The following is a 7,500-nucleotide window of genomic DNA, read 5'->3' on the forward strand; positions in this document are numbered from 1 at the left end:
CCAGTTCACCCCGCTTGGTCAGGCCCACTCGGAGGCGGATAACTCCGGAACGCCGAGGCCGATTTCCTGCGGGTATGGCTCGTTGCGTGCGGCAGGAGGCGGCGCAGCGTTCGGTACCGAGCACTCGGAGGTGCGGTGCTGCCCGCCGGAGTGACAGCGAAAGGCTGCGCACCGCGCTTTCCGCCTGCTAACTCGGCGTCCGTGAGACCGACCGACTCCGCTTTAGCACCGGAGCTAGAGTGGGGCAAGGGGCACCGAAGGGTACCGGAACGATGACGTTCGCACACCGGGAAGTCGAGTGCCGGGCCGCCGAAAGCGAGCAGGGTGCCACCGCTCGGGGCCCCGGTTTGTCCGTCCCACCCGGAGGCCCATATCTCCGGAAGACACAGGCCGATTTCCACCGGGTATGGCTCGTTGTGTGCGGCCGGACCAGGCGCAGCGGACGGTACCGAGCACTCGGAGGTCGGGCGCTGCCCGCCGGAGGTACAGCGAAAGGCTGCAAACCACTTTCCGCCGCCTCCCTCCGCGGGCGTGAGACCGACGGTCGTCGGGTTTGTTTCCGCGGCTAGAGCAGGACGAGGGGCAGCGAACGGTACCGGAAGGAACCCGGTCGCACACCGGGAAGTCGACTAGCGGGCCGCCGAAAGCGAGCACGGGGCCCCGGTTTGTCCGTCCCACCCGGAGGCCCATATCTCTGGAAGGCACAGGCCGATTTCCACCGGGTATGGCTCGTTGTGTGCGGCCGGACCAGGCGCAGCGGACGGTACCGAGCACTCGGAGGTCGGGCGCTGCCCGCCGGAGGTACAGCGAAAGGCTGCAAACCACTTTCCGCCACCTCCCTCCGCGGGCGTGAGACCGACGGTCGTCGGGTTTGTTTCCGCGGCTAGAGCAGGACGAGGGGCAGCGAACGGTACCGGAACGAACCCGGTCGCACACCGGGAAGTCGACCAGCGGGCCGCCGAAAGCGTGCTCGGGTCCCCGGTTTGTCTGTCCCACCCGGAGGCTGATATCTGAGGAAGTCCGAGGCCGATTTCCTCCGGCTAACTCGGCGGGCAATGTGTCCCCCCCCACCATCTTCGGCTGATTACCGTGGCTGGACCGGATCAAGGAGCAACGGAACCGTGCCAGAACGACGTCGGTCGGACGGCGTGAACTGATAGTGCCGAGGCCGGAAACCGAGCCGGAAATGTGCACCGATTTATTGGTCCCACTCGCAGGCCCATATCTCCGGAAGGCCGAGGCCGATTTCCTCCGGGTATGGTTCGCTGCGTGCAGCCGGAAGGGGAGCAGCGGACGGCACTGAGCAGCCGGAGGTGCGGCGCTGCCCGCCGGAGCTGCAAGCGAAAGGCTGCGCACCGCTTTCCGCTGGTTAACTCGGCAGGCCGTCAGGCCGACCGACTCCGCTTCAGCACGGGAGCTAGAGTCGGGCAAGGGGCACCGAAGGGTACCGGAAGGATCACGTTCGGACACCGGGAAGTCGAGTGCCGGGCCGCCGAAAGCGAGCTCGGGGCCCCGGTTTGTCCGTCCCACCCGGAGGCCCATATCTCGAGAAGGCACAGGCCGATTTCCTCCGGGTTTGGCTCGCTGCGTGCGGCCGGACGAGGTGCAGCGAACGGTACCGAGCACTCGGAGGTGCGGCGCTGCCCGCCGGAGGTACAGCGAAAGGCTGCAAACCGCTTTCCGCCTCCTCTCCCCTCGGGCGTGAGACCGACGGTCGTCTGGTTTGCTTCCGCGGCAAGAGCAGGACGAGGGGCACCGAGCGGTACCAGAACGAACCCGGTCGCACACCAATGTCGAGTGCCCGGCCCAAACCCGCTACCCCCCCCCCCCACCCGAAAGCGAGCCACGGTTTGTGGATTAAAAGTGAAGCGGCAAAGATTTGTAAAACAGCGTGAAATGATGAACCAGAAGCCCAAAGTAATGGTGGGAATAAAAGTTCCGAAATGTGAAATGGTGAACCAGAAGTTGTGTGAACTGTTTAACCCAAAGTGGCAAAAATGGATTAAAAGGGGTGAAATGATCGACCGCAAAGCAGGGCAAGCATTAAACAAAAGCAGCAGCATTTTTTAAAAAGGGACAAATGGTTTACCAGAATCCCAAAAGAATGCTCAGAGACTTAAGTGCCAAAGGGGCAAATGGTTAACCAGAAGCTGGGTGAACTGCTTAACCCAAAGTGGGAAAAAGGATAAAAAAGGGGTGAACTGATCAACCAGAAGTCGACAACAATGTGCGGCGATTAAGTCTGAAAGAGGGAAAGGTTGACCGGAAAGCAGGGAAATGATTAAACAAAAGCAGAAAAATTCAGTAAAAAGGGGCAAGTGGTGAACCAGAAGTTGGGTGAACTGCTTAACCAAAAGTGGGAAAGAGGATTAAAAGGGGAGAAATGTTGAACCAGATGTCGAAAACAATGCGCGGCGATGAAGTCTGAAAGAGGAAAAGGTTGACCGCAAAGCAGGGAAAGGATTAAACAGAAGCAGCAATATCTTTTAAAAAGGGACAAATGGTGAACCAGAATCCCAAAAGAATGCTCAGAGACTTAAGTCCCAAAGGGGCAAATGGTTAACCAGAAGCTGGGTGAACTGTTTAACCAAAAGTGGGAAAAAGGATTAAAATGTTGTGAAATGATTAACCAGAAGGCGAAAGCAAAGTGCGGCGGCGAAGTCCTAAAGGGGAAAAGGTTGACCATAAAGCAGGGAAATGATTAAACAAAAGCAGAAAAATTCAGTAAGAAGGGGCAAATGGTTAACCAGAAGTTGGGTGAACTGCTTAACCAAAAGTGGGAAAGAGGATTAAAAGGGGAGAAATGTTGAACCAGATGTCGAAAACAATGCGCGTCGATGAAGTCTGAAAGAGGAATAGGTCGACCGCAAAGCAGGGAAATGATTAAACAAAAGCAGAAAAATTCAGTAAAAAGGGGCAAATGGTGAACCAGAAGCTGGGTGAACTGCTTAACCAAAAGTGGGAAAAAGGATTAAAAGGGGAGAAATGTTGAACCAGATGTCGAAAACAAGGTGCGGCGATGAAGTCTGAAAGAGGAATAGGTCGACCGCAAAGCAGGGAAAGGTTTAATCAAAAGCAGCAATATCTTTTAAAAAGGGACAAATGGTGAACCAGAATCACAAAAGAATGCTCAGAGACTTAAGTCCCAAAGGGGAAATGGTTAACCAGTAGCTGGGTGAACTGTCCAACCCAAAGTGGGAAAAAGGATTAAAAGGGGTGAAATGATTAACCAGAAGGCGAAAGCAAAGTGCGGCGGCGAAGTCGTAAGGGGAAAAGGTTGACCAGAAAGCAGGGAAAGCATTAAACAAAAGCGGCAACATTTTTAAAAAAGTGGCAAATGGTTAACCAGAATCCCAAAAGAATGCTCAGAGACTTAAGTCCCAAAGGGGAAATGGTTAACCAGAAGCTGGGTGAACTGGTGAACCAAAAGTGGGAAAAAGGATTAAAAGGGGAGAAATGTTTAACCAGAAGGCAAAAGCAAAGTGCGGCGGCGAAGTCCAAAAGGGGAAAAGGTTGACAAGAAAGCAGGGAAATGATTAAACCAAAGCGGAAAAATTCAGTATAATGGGGCAAATGGTTAACCAGAAGCTGGGTGAAATGGTTAACCGAAAGTGGCAAAAAAAGATTTAAAGGGGAAAAATGATTAACCAGAAGTCGACAACAATGCGCGGCGATGAAGTCTGAAAGGGGAAAAGGTTGACCACATAGCAGGGAAACGATTAAACAAAAGCGGCAACATTTTTAAAAAAGTGGCAAATGATTAACCAGAATCCCAAAAGAATGCTCAGAGACTAAGTCCCAAAGGGGAAATGGTTAACCAGAAGCTGGGGGAAATGGTTAACCAAAAGTTGCAAAAATGATTAAAAGGGGTGAAATGATTAACCAGGAGGCTAAAGCAATGTGCCGCGGTGAAGTCTGAAAGAGGGAAAGGTTGACCAGAAAGCATTAAACAAAAGCGGCAACATTTTTTAAAAATTGGCAAATGATTAACCAGAATCCCAAAAGAATGCTCAGAGACTAAGTCCCATAGGGGAAATGGTTAACCAGAAGCTGGGGAAATGGTTAACCAAAAGTTGCAAAAATGATTAAAAGGGGTGAAATGATTAACCAGAATTCGAAAATAATGTGCGGCGATGAAGTCCTAAAGGGGAAAAGTTTGACCACAAAGCAGGGAAAGCATTAAACAAAAGCGGCAACATTTTTTAAAAATTGGCAAATGATTAACCAGAATCCCAAAAGAATGCTCAGAGACTAAGTCCCAAAGGGGAAATGGTTAACCAGAAGCTGGGGGAAATGGTTAACCAAAAGTTGCAAAAATGATTAAAAGGGGTGAAATGATTAACCAGGAGGCTAAAGCAATGTGCCGCGGTGAAGTCTGAAAGAGGGAAAGGTTGACCAGAAAGCATTAAACAAAAGCGGCAACATTTTTTAAAAATTGGCAAATGATTAACCAGAATCCCAAAAGAATGCTCAGAGACTAAGTCCCAAAGGGGAAATGGTTAACCAGAAGCTGGGGGAAATGGTTAACCAAAAGTTGCAAAAATGATTAAAAGGGGTGAAATGATTAACCAGGAGGCTAAAGCAATGTGCCGCGGTGAAGTCTGAAAGAGGGAAAGGTTGACCAGAAAGCATTAAACAAAAGCGGCAACATTTTTAAAAAAGTGGCAAATGATTAACCAGAATCCCAAAAGAATGCTCAGAGACTGAGTCCCAAAGGGGAAATGGTTAACCAGAAGCTGGGGGAAATGGTTAACCAAAAGTTGCAAAAATGATTAAAAGGGGTGAAATGATTAACCAGGAGGCTAAAGCAATGTGCCGCGGTGAAGTCTGAAAGAGGGAAAGGTTGACCAGAAAGCATTAAACAAAAGCGGCAACATTTTTTAAAAAGTGGCAAATGATTAACCAGAATCCCAAAAGAATGCTCAGAGACTAAGTCCCAAAGGGGAAATGGTTAACCAGAAGCTGGGGGAAATGGTTAACCAAAAGTTGCAAAAATGATTAAAAGGGGTGAAATGATTAACCAGGAGGCTAAAGCAATGTGCCGCGGTGAAGTCTGAAAGAGGGAAAGGTTGACCAGAAAGCATTAAACAAAAGCGGCAACATTTTTTAAAAATTGGCAAATGATTAACCAGAATTCCAAAAGAATGCTCAGAGACTAAGTCCCAAAGGGGAAATGGTTAACCAGAAGCTGGGGGAAATGGTTAACCAAAAGTTGCAAAAATGATTAAAAGGGGTGAAATGATTAACCAGGAGGCTGAAGCAATGTGCCGCGGTGAAGTCTGAAAGAGGGAAAGGTTGACCAGAAAGCATTAAACAAAAGTGGCAACATTTTAAAAAATTGGCAAATGATTAACCAGAATCCCAAAAGAATGCTCAGAGACCAAGTCCCAAAGGGGAAATGGTTAACCAGAAGCTGGGGGAAATGGTTAACCAAAAGTTGCAAAAATGATTAAAAGGGGTGAAATGATTAACCAGGAGGCTAAAGCAATGTGCCGCGGTGAAGTCTGAAAGAGGGAAAGGTTGACCAGAAAGCATTAAACAAAAGCGGCAACATTTTTTAAAAATTGGCAAATGATTAACCAGAATCCCAAAAGAATGCTCAGAGACTAAGTCCCAAAGGGGAAATGGTTAACCAGAAGCTGGGGAAATGGTTAACCAAAAGTTGCAAAAATGATTAAAAGGGGTGAAATGATTAACCAGGAGGCTGAAGCAATGTGCCGCGGTGAAGTCTGAAAGAGGGAAAGGTTGACCAGAAAGCATTAAACAAAAGTGGCAACATTTTTTAAAAATTGGCAAATGATTAACCAGAATCCCAAAAGAATGCTCAGAGACTAAGTCCCAAAGGGGAAATGGTTAACCAGAAGCTGGGGAAATGGTTACCAAAAGTTGCAAAAATGATTAAAAGGGGTGAAATGATTAACCAGGAGGCTAAAGCAATGTGCCGCGGTGAAGTCTGAAAGAGGAAAGGTTGACCAGAAAGCATTAAACAAAAGTGGCAACATTTTTAAAAAATTGGCAAATGATTAACCAGAATCCAAAAGAATGCTCAGAGACTAAGTCCCAAAGGGGAAATGGTTAACCAGAAGCTGGGGGAAATGGTTAACCAAAGTTGCAAAAATGATTAAAAGGGGTGAAATGATTAACCAGGAGGCTGGAGCAATGTGCCGCGGTGAAGTCTGAAAGAGGGAAAGGTTGACCAGAAAGCATTAAACAAAGTGGCAACATTTTTAAAAAATTGGCAAATGATTAACCAGAATCCCAAAAGAATGCTCAGAGACCAAGTCCCAAAGGGAAATGGTTAACCAGAAGCTGGGGGAAATGGTTAACCAAAAGTTGCAAAAATGATTAAAAGGGGTGAAATGATTAACCAGGAGGCTAAAGCAATGTGCCGCGGTGAAGTCTGAAAGAGGGAAAGGTTGACCAGAAAGCATTAAACAAAAGCGGCAACATTTTTTAAAAATGGCAAATGATTAACCAGAATCCCAAAAGAATGCTCAGAGACTAAGTCCCAAAGGGGAAATGGTTAACCAGAAGCTGGGTGAAATGGTTAACCAAAGTTGCAAAAATGATTAAAAGGGGTGAAATGATCAACCAGAAGTCGAAAATAATGTGCGGCGATGAAGTCCTAAGGGGCAAAAGTCACCCAGAAGGCAGGGAAATGATCAAACGAAAGCAGCCAAAAAATTATTAAAAGAGGGGAACTGATGAACCAAAAGATGAGAAACGGCCCGCAGAGACTAAGTCCAAAACGGGAACTGGTGAACCGGAAATGATTAACCAAAAACTAAGTCCGAAGAGGGAACTGGTAAACCAGAACTGAGTAACCCGATTTTTAAAATTAATTATAAATGGGGAAACGATTGAGCAAAAGGCGGAAATTAAGTCACAGGGACCATGTCCGAAAGGGCAAGAGGTTACCCCGTAGGGGGCATTCGTCAACTCAATCTGAAAACTTTGGAGGCAAATCTGACCAAAATGCGGAAATCGGACCACACCGCGAGGGGCGCCATTCGACGGGGCAGGGTTAGACGCGTCGAACGGTACCTGAAGGTCCCGGCTGCGACACGTGAGTCCGGAGATATGGCCAGTCAAAGTCTGATGGGAGGTACCGAAGCCGAAAAATCGAAACGCGTTTGCGGCGATTCGGTGTCAGAGAGTCGGTCACGAATTCAAATTCGTCCCGCTGATTCGCCAATTGCCAGCCGGTTCCGGGGGGATTGGCGGGGTACCTGCAGGATAGTAAGAGGTGGCATGTCGAGACTTAGCCTGTTTACCAGACTTGTGTCTAGCGCCTCCAGGTCTGCAGAGACCGACCCGGGCTGCCGCCCAACCGACTTTTAAGCCTTTTGGGAGTGGGAATTTTTCCCATTTTTCCCCATTTTTCGGGTTTTTTGGTCGGGCTTGAAAACGGCGGCCCCGAGGCCTCCCGGGGCTGGCGGGCTTCGGCTCCCTTGCGAGAGGGTCCGAATTCCACCCGTTTAAGCCCAGAAAGGAGTTCGG

This window comes from Heptranchias perlo, unplaced genomic scaffold (assembly GCF_035084215.1).
Source record: "Heptranchias perlo isolate sHepPer1 unplaced genomic scaffold, sHepPer1.hap1 HAP1_SCAFFOLD_1209, whole genome shotgun sequence".
In the NCBI taxonomy this organism is placed as follows: domain Eukaryota; kingdom Metazoa; phylum Chordata; class Chondrichthyes; order Hexanchiformes; family Hexanchidae; genus Heptranchias; species Heptranchias perlo.